At 47.3% G+C, this 17,084-nt stretch overlaps 1 protein-coding gene across 16 annotated transcripts in view; it reads left to right on the forward strand.

Annotated features, from left to right (window-relative positions):
* Window positions 1-17,084, forward strand: part of LRRK1 (leucine rich repeat kinase 1) — a 195,782-nt gene that overhangs the window by 114,430 nt on the left and 64,268 nt on the right. For 10 of the 16 annotated variants that reach the window (XR_003852414.1, XR_003852404.1, XR_003852406.1 and 7 more), the window contains 3 exons: window positions 2,256-3,601; window positions 4,540-4,587; window positions 4,951-5,015. The exons of 1 other annotated variant lie outside the window; for it this stretch is intronic. The gene's annotated coding sequence lies outside the window, so the exon portion shown is untranslated. The remainder of the gene's footprint in view (window positions 1-2,255; window positions 3,602-4,539; window positions 4,588-4,950; window positions 5,016-17,084) is intronic. 5 more of the 16 variants (XR_003852408.1, XR_003852416.1, XR_003852409.1 and 2 more) reach the window with 3 other exon arrangements.

Genomic DNA, 17,084 nt, shown 5'->3' on the forward strand with positions numbered 1-17,084 from the left:
CGTGAGCTTGGACTTGAAGAGTAAATCAATCCAAATCTGGACATAAGTAAAGGGGACCCCTCTGCAAACATGAGTCCAGGGGTCCCCCAAGAGTTAGGATTATTACGGCAAGGAGTGCTTGCTCTGCGCTTGCTTTTTGCAGGGCTGGCCTTAGAGTCTCTGGGATGTAAACATTTTGGGCTTATTTATTAACGCAGGTACTCAGGACCAGTCGTTCAGGCACTCACTCAACATAGCCCTCTATAACCTTTACAAATTAGACACTACAACTGATTGGATAACAAAATAAGGCCGCAGTTTATTAAACCTAACCCGAGCCACACTTAACATTGTTCCAAAATAACTTCCCCGCCTCCGCCTCCTCTGCCGCATGTCGATTCTTCACTTACCATCGCGGCCCAATGGTAAGCAGCTTGGAGCTCCCCCCCCCCCTTTCACCTACCCCGCCGCGTCGTCAGCGAGGGTAGGCTTGCGGCCTGAGCATCGGCCCCCCCCTTGCTCTTTAGGCCTTCCCGTGCAGCGGCCCCAAGCTGCACGAGCATTACCCCCCCCTCCAACGTGCCCTTCCCGATTCCACATAATACACAATCAAATAGGGCTCGGGTTTCCGCCAACTGCGACAGTCCAATAACAAGCACAAAAATAGCACAGAACGACTTTAGGGTGGGAGGGAGGGAAGCAAAGTCACCTCCTCTTGCTTTGCTGCCGGATCTCTCAATGCCCGCTCCCAGCTATCCCCGCTCCCTTCTTTAGCCCTTGTACCCAATGGCGGCGCGGCAGTTCGAATTGCCGCGCCGCCATTGGTCCCCTGTTCCTTCCTCTCTTGCTCACACCCGCCCCCCCCCCCCCCCCCCCGCCTCTGCTGCCTTGCCTCCCGCCCGATCCCGCGTTACTATCGGCGATACCGGGACGAGCCCGGTTCGCCTCCTTTTATTTGTATTCTGCTTTTCGGCACTTCAAGGCAGATTACATTCAGGTACTTCTGCTGGCAAAGTTTTAATGCCACAATTAACTTTAGTGGTCCTGGTGGCCCAGAGCAGCTCATCAAATGCTTCACAGCACTGAAAACTGACACAAAAGTGGCACAAATCCAGCTTTCTAAAATGTTTTAAAGAAGAGAAAACACTCGGAGTTCAATCTTCAGCAGTGCAGTGAGCAGCCAGTTTGTTTGCTTAAAGTTGGCCAGGTCGGTTGCCACGGGTCTTCAGCACCGCTCCGCTGAGCAGAGCCGGATAAACTCTGCATAGAGGGGTTAGTACGTAGCTTATCCGCCGAACACCTCCAAGTTATCCAGAGAAACTGGAACCAGTCAGCACGGCAGGACTTTTAATGCTGAGGTTTGTCCAGATAAATCCCAAACTTGGCTGGACCAACCTTCTGAATATGGGCCTCCAGAAATAGGACTGGCGTTTGTTCCTTGCAGTGTTTCTTCATTTGATTCCGGATCAGGAGAGCGAAAACCAAAACAAGGCGTTCTCTGCAGGCACCCGATGGGAAATTATCCCCAATATCTGGTTGTCAGAAACAAATACAAACCTTTTTTTTTTTGAAAATATGTAAAAGTATCTTGCAGTCACAGATCTAAGAGTTGTCCTTGTAATGACTTTCCAGCTGTAAGAGAGAGGACTGTACCTGAGATGGCTCCTTTTGTATAGAAGAGCAGGGAGCTTCTCACCTTCCGAGACAGTGGGAACGTTTTCTAAAGCAGCAGCATGCATTTGTAAAAAAAAAAAAATGATTTTTTTTATTTTAATGACAATGGAGCAGAAATAAAATCCCAAGAAGAGTTTTAGAGAGGGCTGAACTGTGGCAGTTAAATTGCCAACATGTGTCTTACACACAGAAATCGGAAACTGAAGACGTCATGTCTTCGGCTGCCAAATCAGGTTTTGATTCATCAAGAAAATGATCAGGGCTCAGTGTGATCTGACTTATGTCCCCCTGCTTCCTTCTAACAGCTAAACAGGTTTAATTTAATTAAGATAAAAAAAAGTACATAAAATAAATCAAGAGACAGAAATCTGCTAAATAGCTCCAGATGGGAAATTAGGAGCACTCAGAAGCAAGGCACTTTACTTTTTGCAATATTTAGTTTTCAGAAAATATCATTATTTAGCTTGCAGGTTAGCAATTTAACTGTCTTAGCTCAATTCATCGCTAAAGCTTTTCTTATTTCAGTCTTGCTCTATTTGCAATAAAAGGTTTTTTTTTCTTTTTTATAATTTCTTGTCAACTTGGTGCTACTGCTTTGGTAGAAAACTTTCTTGTGGGGAACCATGAAATGGAGCGGAGAAGACACTGGGTACATTGGAAGGTATCTAAACTTGTTTGTGAAGATGAGCACAGGAGACCGATGTAGGCTGCGATCAGAGAATTAATCCAGGAGCCGGGGGGTCGTGTGATGCTTCTGATTGATTTGGGCTCCCGTGGACCTTTCCAGAAATGCACTGTCTCACACTTCTCTGAGCCTCAAGAATGGATAAAGTACCTCCAGCAGATTTTTTTTGTATATTTATTTGATTGTTCCAACCACCACACTGCTAAAACTGCAGCAAATCAACCAAGCCAGGAGGACAAGATGGCGGTTGGAGCCATGGAGGTACCGCAGAAGGATGGACCTCCGAGGTCACGGCGTTCGCTCATGCGCCTTCGCTGCTTGAGCGGCCAAATTGGACGTGCGTTCATGCACCTTCGCCGGCGTTTGGGCGCTCAAGGGTCAGGGGTGACGTCACGAGCTGCAAGATGGCGCTGGGGAGGCAGTGAGTGGCGGAACAGAGGGAGGCAGGCAGGCGAACCGGAGCTGCCCCGCATGAAGGAAAGGTAGGGGAGCCGCCGCCCTGCCCCATCCCGCGCACCCACCCCCCAGCCCTGGCAATCTTCCAGTTGCCTGCTGGTGCAATTGTTTTACAATATAAATATTCGGCTGGGAAGGAACTCTTAGAGAGTATGTACCGCAACCGTCATAAATGGCCTCAGTGTTACTTGTAATACTCTAGGCTGCTATAATCATATGTTGCGAGGGTACTTTGTATAGGCACCATCCGGTGCTAAAGAAGCTGTGGCACAATCGCTGTACAATTTTAGTTACTAGTGTGTGCACTTATCTTGAATCCGCGTAGAAAAAGATGGCTGAAGCAGTCCTGAAGTTTTCCTCCAACACCATAGTGTTTTGGAGTCTTATACTCCTTCCTCAGGGATCTCCAGGTAGACACTAGCCGTCTACATAAATTCAACGTTGTCCGGTCAGTTCTTAATTTTGAAAAACAGCGTATACTTGTGTGGTGCACTGTGACAATGCAACCTGCCAGCATGCCGTCTAAACTACTGACATTTTTTTTGGCAGGATGAGCTGGCACCGCCTGTACGTCCCATATGGGCGCTCAAGCCAGCGAAGGTGCCTTGAGTGCCCAAACTGGAAGTACAGGCGGTGCGTTCATGCATCTTCGGCGGGGGCTGCTGGAGGCTGCCTCGCGGAGAGTGCCCGATCCGCCCCGGGCTGCTGAAGCGGGAGAAGGCATGCTGAAAGAGAACGTGAAGGGACATTTGTGAGTCAATGTCCCTGTCGGCGCGGGCCCGTACGGGACACCGGCATCCATGGCAGGTGAGCGGGAGCTGGGGGAAAGTTTGCCCGTGAAATTTCATAGGCAAACTTTACCGCCTACCCTCTAACGCAGGGGGTAAGGGTAGGCGGTAATTTAGCAGGTTAAAGACGCGGCTAACCTGCAGGTTAAAAAGGCGATAGTCGGGGCGCACGTTACTGTATGGGAGGGAATAGCTAATCGGAGCGTTTACAGATCATATCCATGCTGCGGGCGGAAAGGGTTACCCGTTGATTTAAAGAAGCGGTAAGGATGGGTTGGACTTACGCGGCCAAACTGCGGGTACGAAACGGGGTAATCGTGGCCGCGCTTTACTGCTATCGGCCTGTCTGTTACCGTACTTTGAAACCTTTATAATCAAGATAAAATCTTTATCATTTATTTATTTCATGTTATTGGCATAAATATTCTCTGAAATACATTTACATTCACAGATACCATTCACAACCATAATATCACATTCACACAATATACCCCCAACCCCACACTTAAAATGTTATACACCCACACCAAACTACATGTCATGGAGTATCCCGATATCTTTGTAATATAACTATTTTTTAAATGGTAATAACCCAACAATTTCCCTCTAAATTGTATATTACAATTATGTTGTACTGTGCTCTCTTGTCCCAAAAGGAATGCAATGTGCTTACATGGTCCCGATTTGTAGAGTGCATGCCAGATGTGGGCAGTGCTGTACAGAGACACAAACTGAGGGCTAATATTTGGAAGGGGCGCTCAATCCTTGATGAAGGGAAATCTTTCTAAGACAATTTATCAGTGGTGCTTAATGTCTAAAAGTTATTGATCTTTCTGCTGGCAATGAAAGGTAGAGGGGTGATGGGGGGAGGAGAGAAACAGTGAATCACAGGAGATATTGGTTCATAATTGATCTGTGAAATATTTGATAACATTTTCCCTTGCCTATGCTTTACAGTGGTGTGGAAATCGTTGAATAGAGGTGCAAGGATCACATACTGGTCTGGTAAGAGATGTGAGATTGGACGTTGCTGGAAATATATCTCTGGTACTAGGAAAAAAAAACAAAAAAAACTGTGGTTAAAAAGAATGGGGCAGACTGAAAACTGGAGGAATGGGCCTAGCAGAGCCTAAATCCAGGGGCTTGCTTGGCTGCCAGACACTTGGCCTTCAGGCATTGCAGAATGATTTTTTGGTGTACAAGGAGTGCAGTTTTGGTGTTCAGTCCCTGCTGTGTACAATTGCTTCACCGTCTTTTTCTCATTTCTCGAGTCAGTATTGATCTTGGGGTATAGAGCGCCAGGGTGGGATGTAATTTTGACTGTTTGCTGGAATAGAAAACGAGAGCCATGCTGAGGTTTTGTTGCAGGGTGATGTCCCGTTCCATGGGCTCTGTTGAAAGGAGTCAGCCCCCCACCTAAAGAAAGGGAAAACGTAAGACAATTTTTTTTCATTTCTGTTTCTAAACCACGTTGCAAAATCAGTGGGAAAAGTAACCATAAACCAGAAAGGGTTGATCTCTTGCAATAGAAAGGGAAGTAAGATCAGGGTTTTATGAAACGGCCTCTGCTTCCAATCATATTTTGGAAGCAAGTAAAGGCTTTTTATTTTAAAGAAGAATTTAATAAGTGAATAATGTGATGTTTGTTTGTCTGTGTGCTGTCTTTAATGAATTGTGCATGTAATTTGTAATCCGTGTCGATCACAAAGTGGAGATAGTGGACTGTAAAACACACTGAATAAATAAAGCTGGGTACGATCCTGCGCTCGCAGATTTATTACACAATTTGCTGCGGATGCACTCAGCATGTGCTACAAAACCAAAGAGACATAAACCACCTTGAATTGGCAGAGCCCATGCACTAAAACAGCTCCTGAAATGGTGCCCGAGAGCTTCCTTCTGGAGCCCACAGGGTGGAACCGGACTAGGCCGCGCTCTCTCTCTCTCTGCCTTGTTGTACTATTTGGGACCTGAATGGTCATTGAGCTGCTGCTTCCGTCTGTTTCCGCTTTATGAATGGGGCTGGTTTTCTTGCATGCAGTTGGAGTGGGAAAGGCGCGGGTGACCACTGCACTTCTGTAAGGATAAGCGGTGTCACTTCATTGCGCCTTCGGACTTCAGCATGTGGAACCGTTTCTAGATCTCTGCTACAGAACCTACAGTCTTCTATTTCAACAATAATCTGCCATGTGTGCGTCAGCTTTCCAGACCCCTATGGATGGTCTATTGTCTGATGTTGCAGTCATCCATCCGGGCTCAGGGCCTGCGCTACCTGGGATTACAGAAGGAGCTCTTTCCAGCTCCCACTAGATTTCCACATTGCTAAGTCGTATTCCTTTTTTTTTTTTTTTTGCTGGTCCAAAACCCTTCCTCTTGCTTTTCTAATTCTGTTGTTCCTTTCCCCAAATCAGGTGTCCAACCCTTTAATATAATGTCCACAATAAACACTGGTAAGCTTAGAAAAATTGTAGAATTCTACCCAAAGAAAAATCAAAAGTCCCCCTTTTCCCTCTGTTAGTGCCGCTCTAGTGCAAGATTTAAAAGGGGACCTGATGAGAGCCTGCTTGAGGGGTGGCACCTAAAGGGATGTTGTGAGGTTGGTTATAGCCATCTCTCGTTTGTACTAGCCTTTTGAAATGTAGGACGTGTGCAAAGAGTCTCTTCCTGCTAGGAATTCAGACTGGCTTAGGCTGCAGGTGGTGCCAGGGGGAGCTGCAGGATTTTATTACTAAAAGTCACTTTCCTGACTGTCGCAGTGCAGAAATCCAAACTGCTGGCCCCATCTTTTCATTCTGCCTTTGCACCTTTTCTCTAATTTTGAGACTTGCTTCTTAATGTCATTCCTTAGCCTTACTTGCCCCTTTGATGAAAGGAGGGTTCCCCAATTTACGAGTCTAAGTTCCTTCCACCCAGGGTCCTGCGCGCTGGGACAGCCCTTGCAAACCCCCAACACAAATTCTCCAGATAGTTTCTTTCTTCACACTGCCTACATACAAATTCACATCCCTATAGAAGACTCACTTCACAAAGGCATTTATTCCAGTATAACATGGCTGTCAGCTAACAACCTACTCACCATCCTCAACCTGGTACTAAACACAACCAAAACCAAAATCCTCTTCATAGCACCAGAAAACTGTCCCATGCACTCCAACTCACATCCAGTAAAAGAGCTGGGGGTCATCATGGACAGCAGATTCAGCCTCAATAAATTCTTCAAGAACACAACAAAAGAATGTTTCTTTAAACTACAAACCTTAAAGAAACTAAAGCCACTCCTTCAATACAGAGACTTCCACATAGTGCTACAAGCCATCATACTCCCAAAACTGGACTACTGTAACTCTCTCCTTCTAGGCCTTCCAGCATGCACCACCAAACCACTTCAGATGGTCCTGAATGCCTCAGCTAGAATTCTCTCAAACACCAAAAACAGAGATCATATTACCTCAATCCTTCATCTTCTCCACTGGCTTCCAATTCAAGTCCATAATGATACACAAGGCCTTACACAACATCACTCCTCTCAACTTAACATTTCAACTCCAGCTACACACCTCAGTGAAACCAACTAGAAGTGCATATCAGAACAGACTAATCACCCAACCACCAAAATCATCCCTGCAGAAACACACACTATCCACAGCAGGCCCATCACTCTGGAACTCACTACCTCCAGACCTTCACCTTCAACCTTGCCACACCACATTCTAAAAGAAACTTAACACTTGGTGGTTCAAACAAGCATAGAACAGGAAGACAGACATTTTCAGACTTCCCCCTGCCCATAGCATAAAACTTCAGTAAGATCATTATTGAACTGTATATAATCATATAATCACTTTATTCAGTAACTTGCATGTTAATTTTCCAACTGTTTAACTGTTATTTTCTAACTGTTTTCTTATCTGTTTAGCAATTTAGACTAATTTGTAAATTTGATTAATCCATCCAATGTAAACCACTAAATGAAGCGACAGTTCCTGTTCTTTGTAAACCGGGGTGATATGTATATTATACAGCAACTTCCAGTATAGAAATACTATAAATAAAATAAATAAATCTATATATGTGTATATATGTGTGTGTGTATATATATATGTGTGTATGTATGTGTATATGTATGAACATAAGAACATAAGAAAATGCCATACTGGGTCAGACCAAGGGTCCAACAAGCCAGGCATCCTGTTTCCGACAGTGGCCAATCCAGGTCATAAGAACCTGGCAAATACCCAAACACTAAGTCTATTCCATGTAACCATTGCTAATGGCAGTGGGTATTCTCTAAGTGTATGTATACATATATATGTGTATACGTATGTGTGTATACGTATATGTATGTGTATGAACATAAGAAAATGCCATACTGGGTCAGACCAAGGGTCCATCAAGCCCAGCATCCTGTTTCCAACAGTGGCCAATCCAGGTCATAAGAACCTGCCAAGTACCCAAAAACTAAGTCTAATCCATGTAACCATTGCTAATCTCAGTGGCTATTCTCTAAGTGTGTGTATATGTGTGTGTATGTATCTGTGTGTGTGTGTATGTATGTATATGTATCTGTATGTGTATAAATGTGTATGTCTACGTACGTATATATGCGTATATATATATATATATACATACACACACATATATACACACACACACACACACACATATGTGTGTGTTTGGGAAAGAAAAGCACTATTGCTTATTGAATTAGAAAAATACATTGTTCAATTACAAATTATTTATGTTTTATTGAAAATATAACATAATATTTATTTAACTCTTTTTATAAAACCTATCTATATCTAATACAGATGTTTTTGAACTACTCAATTTAGATCGCCCTATCAATGTCCACAAACATACAATCTTGTTCACCCTCAACTCTATGCTGCCTCTAATCTCACTCTGCCCCTCATTCACCCAAACACCACCAAAAAATAAATAGATCTTTTACTTCAATATGGCTATTTGTCTTCTTTCGTGAGAAACACCTCTTAATTTTCAAACCTCTATGTTTGATATAATTTACTATTACTTAATGATGTATATGAGACCAAGTCAAAAGGCTTGGTCTCGAATGACTCTTTCAAACGATCACACAGATGGTCCTCAGATCTTCTTAACTGCTGTCCCACTTATGAATTATTCTCTTATGTCCCAACAAGGACCTTGTTTCGCCTATCGGGCTTCTTCAGGGGACTCAACTCGAAAAGACCAGTCACCAGCACAAACTTATCTTTTCCTCCTCACGGTTCTGTTATTACTGAAAAATGGTCAAAATAGAGCAGTATCACACTTTAAATTGCCTATTCAAATGAATACAATTGTAATATAAACATTAATATATATATATTGTTTTATCTAACTACTCACAATACTATGTGGCAATGTTTATTCACATATATCTGATCACAATATCATAACGTGAATCCAAGATAATCCAAAATAGAAATGCTTTTTAAACAAATGATCATTTAAACAAACATTCATACTGAACACACTCCTACCTGAACAATCAGGAGTGGGTCAGAAAAAGCATCCCCAAACCACTATGGCCACATGGCTCCCTCTAATTTCATGTTAATATTCCCCGGTTCAGTAATGCACCTAGAAATATTTCATCAAAAAAACTAGGACTTATTAGCGGAATCACCACCTGGCAGGGGTCTTGACAGCCGACGCTTAATGTTACCAACATCTGTTTTCGAACCCACTGACCGCCATGGGTTCGGAAAACGGACTCCAGCACAATTGAGGGTCCATTTTCGAACCCGCTGACTGGCAGGCATACTTTTTTTATTCTTGAAGTTTTTGGTTTGTTTTTTTGGGGCCTCCGACTTAATATCGCTACGATAAGAAATCAGAGGGTGTACAGAAAAGCAGTATAAGGGGTGATAGACACAGGTGCTAAAGGGTGCGCTCGGCTTAGCCTCCATTGCATGCAAATTATCTCATGCATATTTAACCCTGCTCATTGCTAGTAACAGCGCTGCTCCATCGCTGAGCCCTCAGACTTGTGCAGAGCCACTAGCTTTTCTTTATAGTTTTAAGCCTCCCTCTCACACCCCCATCCCCTGTCCATCACCACGGACAGCCCTCTAACTCAGCAACAGGAACCACAGTGCCCTCCATCAGCTTGAAAACGCACACCCGCAACCGATTCAGGGGCCACATATGGGATAGCTAGGACTCCCATCACCTGCAGCAGGGCCATGACTGCTATCAGCCCCTGTCCTGCAGTCATACCTGACCTTTCACATGACAACTGCACTGGAGCCCTGAATCAGTTCTGGCAGTGGAGAAATTACTGACCTGATAATTTCATTTTCCTTAGTGTAGACAGACGGACTCGGGACCAATGGGTATAGTGTACTCACTGCTGGCAGATGGGAGACGGAGTCAGATTTCAAGCTGGGTACTTATACCCCTGCACTGACCTTACTTCCTCAGTATCCTCCTCGAAAAGCCAATCCCATCTGCTACCAGGCGAGCACAAAAGAAAATTATTACTTACCTGCTAATTTTCGTTCCTGGAGTACCATGGATCAGTCCAGACAGTGGGTTATGTCCTCAATCCAGCAGATGGAGTCAGCACAAGCTTTGAGGGGGCGTCACCATATATGCTACTACCCCCTCTGCAGGAGTTCAGTATGGAGTATATCAAACCCAGAGTAGAAACCCCCGAAGGATCAAGTTCGTGGAAACAGATAATGAAAACAATTGTAACCGCAACAAGTAACTGCAAACATCCTACCAACTTGTAGGGAGCTGTGAAAAACAGCGAAAAGAAACGACTGTGAAGACACAGAACACTGCGAGCAAGAAGTAGCGCAGAGCTGAGCAGGATCAAGAACCCAAACGCGGTGGGCGTCTGGACTGATCCATGGTACTACAGGAACAAAAATTAGCAGGTAAGTAATAATTTTCTTTTCCCTGTACGTACCTGGATCAGTCCAGACAGTGGGATGTACCCAAGCTTCCCTAAATCGGGTGGGGTCCTGCGAGGCCTGCTCGGAGAACCTGCTCGCCAAAGTGTCCAGAGACCGAAGAGGCGAGGTGCAGACGATAGTGCCTCGAGAACGTGTGTAACGATTTCCAGGTGGCTGCCCTACAAGTTTCCTGCGAGGATACCGAGCGAACCTCCGCCCAGGACGCCGCCTGAGAACGTGTAGAATGCGCTACGATTCCGGGTGGGGGAGTCCGTCCCGCCCCAATGTAGGAAGCAGCAATGCCGGCCTTCAGCCATCTGGCAATGGTAGTCTTCGAGGCCTGAGACCCCTTCTTAGGACCGGCCCAGAGTACAAAGAGATGGTCAGAGGTTCGGAACTCATTTGTAGCCTCCAGATAGAGGCGCAGAGTGCGCTTGACATCCAAGAGACGGAGAGATTTCGGCTCTGAGGAAGAGAAGGACGGCAACTCCACCGTCTGGTTCACATGGAATGCAGAAACCACCTTCGGAAGGAAGGAGGGAACGGTGCGAAGCGAAACTCCAGAGTCGGAGAAACGGAGATAGGGCTCTCTACACGACAGAGCCTGCAGCTCCGAGATGCGTCGAGCGGAACAGATGGCCACAAGAAATACAGTCTTGAGAGTGAGATCCTTTATCATTGCACTGCGCAGCGGCTCGAACGGTGGTCCCGACAGGGAGCGAAGCACAAGGTTAAGACTCCAGGAGGGACAAGGGTCCCGTAACGGAGGACGCATATGCTTGACACCCTTGAGAAAATGAGCAATGTCAGGATACTGTAGAAGAGAGCCCCCATCGCTCAACAGCGAACCAAGGGCGGCCACCTGAACCCGTAGTGAATTATAGGTGAGCCCTTTTTCCACCCCCACCTGTAGAAACTGAAGGATCTGAGGTACAGAAGCCTTAGCGGGTCTCGTGGCCTGGCTGGTACACCACAGCTCGAACACCTTCCAGACTCGAACATAGGCCGCCGACGTCAATGTCTTTCGTGCCCGCAATAGCATGGATACTACCGCCTCCGGGTAGCCCCGACGCCGGAGGCGGCCGCAAGACAGAAGAGTTCTGCCTGCTCGAAAAATACCGGGCCCTGATGTAGGAGCTGGGGGAGGTGCCCCAGCCTGATTGGCCCGATCACCAGCTGTGGCAGGTTCGCAAACCAGGGTCGCCTGGGCCATTCTGGGGCGACGAAAACCACGGTCCCCTGATGGCTTTCTATTCTGCGGAGCATCCTGCCCACCAGGGGCCATGGTGGAAAAGCGTAGAGCAGAAGATGTGGCGGCCACGGGAGGACCAGGGCATCCACTCCCTCCGCACCGCGCTCTCTCTGGCGACTGAAGAAGCGTGGAGCCTTGGCGTTGAGAGCGGACGCCATCAGATCCAAGTGGGGGGCCCCCCACTGATGGACGAGAAGTTGCATCGCTTTGTCAGAGAGACCACTCTCCGGGGTCCAGCAGTTGACAACTGAGGAAGTCCGCCTGGACGTTGCCCACACCGGCGATGTGCGAGGCCGCTAGCCGGACGAGATGACGCTCCGCCCATTGCATCAGCAGCGCCGCCTCGAGCGCAACCTGCGGGCTGCGCGTGCCTCCTTGTCGGTTGATGTAGGCCACAGTGGTAGCGTTGTCCGATAGGATTCTGACTTCCCGGTTCTGAAGAAGCGGGAGGAAATGTCGCAGAGCTAGCCAGACCGCTCTGGTTTCCAGACGGACAGCAGGTTCTGAGACGTGAGGAGTGAGACCTCGAAAACCCGCTTAAGGAAAACTTCCAACTTACGATCCTGTGTGTCCCGCAACGCTGCACCTCCCGTCACTGGGATAGTTGTCCTCTTCGTGACCGCCGACACTGCGGAGTCCACCTTTGGGACCTTGATGAGGTCCAGAAATCTTCGGGGAGCGGGTACAGCTTTTCCATAGCCCGGCTGCTCTTCAGGGAGGCCTCCGGGGTGTCCCATTCCCTGGTGAGAAGTTGTAAAAACGAGTCATGAATGGGAAAAGCCCACGCCCTCGGCCGGAGTGCCGCCAGGACAGGATCTCCCTTCCTTGAAGAAGTGACGACAGCGGGAGCTACTGGGGCAGGCGGGTCTGGTGGCGGATCCAAATCTAATTCTTGGATGATCTGCGGGATGAGGTCGTCCAGCTCTTCCCTCTGGAAGAGGCGTAGGGTACGCGGATCATCCCCCTCCTGCGTGCCGTCCCCTTGTCCCCCGTCCGGGAGGTCAAGTCCATGTCCCGCTGGGTCTGGCACCGCCCCCACTGCCGCGGGCGTGGATCGGACCCGGGTAGGAAGGCGGGAGACCCCCACTCCCGGAGGGTCGTGGGGGGGGGGGGGCCGGCGTCGAGGGTGACATCAGAGGGATCTTAGGAGGGGGGGGTCCCACAGGTGCTTCCAGCCCCTGCAGATAAGCGGTATGCATGAGCAGGATAAACTCCGGAGAGAACCCCGGCCTGCTCGGGTGCGCTTCGGGGGCGGCGTGGTTCCTGCTCCCTGGCTCTGGGTGCTTGGTTCCTGCACCAAAATCGGGGGAACACCCCCGCTGGTAGAGTCCTCCAGGGATCCGTTCTCCCTCGTGGCCTCCAGGGATCCGTTCCCCCTCGTGGCCTGCGCCTCGGGGCGCTCAGAATGTAAAATGGCCGCCGTTCCCGCCAAAAATGGCGGAGTGGCCGGCCCGCACCGCCCGGGCAAAAAAGAGAAATCAGTCAGGGACTGTGAGGTACCTTCCCCCCCCGGGAAGGCATCGTGCACAGATGCCCTCCCGGGAAATCCGGGACCCCGGGTCTCCGCAGGCCGCACAGCGGGACGGCCGTGGCATTGGGATCACTGTAGGAGAAAAGAAAAAGCCACGGGGTGGGGGCCACGCACACAAAAGCGCCGCTGCGGGGGGGCCCGGTCAGCCCGCACTGCCCGCTGTCCGAAAATAGAGGGTGCCGCGTGGGGGCCTTCCCGGCCACACGACCCGCCCCAGACATCTTTCCCTAAATGGCTCAGCAGCCCATGAGGAGCTGTAAAATGGCCGCGGGTGAGGGAGTAAAGAGCGAAGAGGCCGGCTCCACCGGTTTTCACGGGCACCGGGGGCTGAGCTGTGAAGGAAAAAACTACAAAAGGAAAAACAAACTTACCCCTGGCTGCAACGAGAAATAAACAGCAAGGCCGCAGAGAAGAGACAAGGAAGATAAGCCACTCCCCAGGAGTTGAAAGGACTCTGCCTTACTACTTTTTTTTTTTTTTTAAACTTAATACAAACTTGATCCACAGAAAAAGACAACAAGCCATAATCAAGCAAGAAAGTGAAGAAAAAGGAAAAGGAGGGGAAGCCTGATTCCCCTACTCGCATCTGCTGGAGTCAGAAGATACTGAACTCCTGCAGAGGGGGTAGTAGTATATATGGTGACGCCCCCTCAAAGCTTGTGCTGACTCCATCTGCTGGATTGGGGACATAACCCACTGTCTGGACTGATCCAGGTACGTACAGGGAATACTCATTGGTCCCGAGTCCAAGTGGCTCCATGCTAGGAAAATGCGAATTTTAAATGATACAATTTCTCTCAATTCACACTGAATGGGTGTTTAAGAGCAGAATATAAAAAGGCCCTCTGCAACATTTACCTGTGGACCATGCTGAACATAGCATCTTTTAAAGAATGAATGAATATTTGGAAGGAGGCGGCCACACAGCCTTCAGTCACTTACCTTTCACATTTAAAATTCATCGCAAAACACGATGGCATCAGGGTCTGAGGGAGGCAGCCATTTGGCACAATCCCAGAACTCACGAAGTTTAGCAGCTGCAGGAGGATTTATTGCCCACACTACTAAAAGAGAAGACGGCTTGGATTAGGAGGGCTGTTTCAGGTCAGGGCCCAGGACCAGATGCGCTTTCTAACATAAAGGTGGCGCGGTACATTCAGCATCAGTGGCGCTGCCCTGCAGAGCTCGTTAGTACTGATCTCGCTGAAGGTGCAGCAAGGGCAGCAAACCATACAGGCTGAAATTACTGCAGCAGAGACATCGATGCCGGGCCGATGAAAGATACGCGCACAGGGACAGCTTTGAGCTAAAGATCAGACAAATGCTGCTGCTTCCTCCAGCATGGATGTAAAAAGATGTTTGGCAGAGCAGCTGCTTTTCTTAGCTGATTTAAGGCAGGTGGCTACTTGAAACAGGCAGATTTCAGACACTCAAATTTGGGTAATCACATAGTTATTTTTCAGATATCTGCAGCATATTTTGCAGAAAGCAGAAGTAATCTTAAGAGTCACCAACTAAAAAAAAAAAACCTAAAAAAACCCTGTAGCTTTAACCTATTGTAAATCACAGAGGAGAGGCACAATGGTCGGGCACAAATAGTATAGAACTCAAAAGCAAGGAGCAGGTAACAAAAATCAGTAATTCAAACAAACATTACAATACACTTGAGGAAATGCTGCCATGGACCCCTGATGAAAGACTGGTGAACGCGTGTTTCTGGGGGTTACGACGCTCCACGCCAGCATTTCTGCAGCTGTGTCCTAAATACAAGTATATTAGAGGGTTTATGTTTGAAGTACTGAGTTCTTTGTTGCAGCCTCCTTGCTTTTCAGCTTTAACCTGAGTCACTGACCCTGCGCACTTATGAGTAGAGTTTGTGGCAATAGTGTCTTGGGCTGTTCCTCATCTGCCTGGTGTAGATCACGGGAGGGGCCCTGCACACTCCAGTTCTACCTAACACAGAGCAAAGGGGGAGGGAAAAATTCAACTTTCCTATACAGAGTGAGAGTGAGGCACTATTACACATTATTCCTCTGGTCGGATCCCTACTTACTAATAACCCATGCTCAAGGAAAATGTGTGCTCCTGCACCAGTGAGCACCACCAACTGCAGTCCCCCCAGCCCCCCAGGGTGAGGGGTAAATACCAAGCTCTTCAATGACTCACCACCACCAGCACCACATGTGTGAGAGTGAGAATATTGTACCTGAGGGGGAGTGAGACACAACTACCCCCCAAAGAGCAACTTCCTCTTAAAAATCTGTCAGTAAACAAGAGCAGGCAGACAGACTCAGTGGCTTCCCTTCAGCCCACCCTGCCATCACCAGAAAGTGACTCGGCTGCTGGGCTTGGCTGCTAGTGCTGACCAGTCACTTGAGTGACCCTTTTTTTTGGTGGACATAAAGCTAATGCATGCCATACTGGGTCAGACAAAAGGTCCATTAAGCCCAATATCCTATTTCTGACTGTGGCAAAACCAGATCACAAGCTCCCAGCAGGATTCTAAAAAAATAGATCCATTCCTTCTCGTACATTACCAGGGATAAGCAGTGCCTTTCCCCAACTCTACATGGGTTAATAGTTTATGGTAATTTCCTCCAGGAATTTGTCTAAACCCTTTTTAAACTCAGCTCTAACTACTTTTATCACGTCCTCCGGCACCATGTTTCTAGACCTAGCACTATTTCAAAGAGTGAATAACCATTCCACCCCACTCATGATTTTTATAAACCTCCATATCACGTGACCTCTCAGCCATCTCGCCTCCAGGCTAAAGCATCCTAACTGGTTCAGATTTTTCTGCCGTTCCATGCCCTTTATCACTTTTTCTAGTTCCATTGTGTTTTGTGAGATTGAGTATTGTGTGAGTCACACCATGGAGCGATGCAGAGGCAATAATATATCCTCTGTTTTCCTTCATTGCCTTCCTTATAATACCCAACATTCCATTTGCTTTTTTGACCACCTCCATGCACTGTGCTGAGGATTTCAAAGTATTATCCACAACGATTGCAAGATCCTTTTCCCGGGTGCTGATGTCTAATAAGGAACCTAACTGTATCTATAGCTTGGATTACTCTTCCCTATGTGCGTCACTTTCCATTTATCTACATTACATTTCATCTGCCATTTGGATGCCCAATGCCCCAGGCTCACAAGCTCCTTTTGCAACTCCTTATAATCTGCTCATAATCTAACACAGTGGTTCTCAACCTTTTTTCTGTCGGGACACACCTGACAGATGGTTCTGACATGCATGACACACTGACCCATGATCGTCACAGGGCTAGATGTAAAAGTACAGTTTGCATCCACGGGAACCCACCTGACCCACAATAATGGATGTAAAGCAGAATTATGACATTCCCCATACAACTCACCCTGCAAAAAAGATATTCTGGTTCTGGTGTCATCTCAGTAACAGCAACTCAAACTCCTACTTCCAGGCTCAATAGCCCTACTTATGAAAAGACAGCAGTTTACCACCAATGCATGTCCTCTTGAGAAAACACAACAAATAAGACTGATAAAATGCTTACATGCTAATAAAATATCTCGGTAACAGACACAGAACCGACCTAACATACTCCCAGGATCTGTAGTAATGCACATAAACTAATCCGCACACAGTTACACCTGTATTATGGAATACACTCAAACAGGAGCAACACTATCTATGAAAAGGCAACACTACAAATATTAAATCAGGCCCTAAAAACCAATACACCTCTTATTAGGAAAACAGAACTAGCAAGCAGCTATAGATCCCCACACAGAAATAATTGTAAAACTA

This window comes from Rhinatrema bivittatum, chromosome 13 (genome assembly GCF_901001135.1).
Source record: "Rhinatrema bivittatum chromosome 13, aRhiBiv1.1, whole genome shotgun sequence".
NCBI lineage: Eukaryota > Metazoa > Chordata > Amphibia > Gymnophiona > Rhinatrematidae > Rhinatrema > Rhinatrema bivittatum.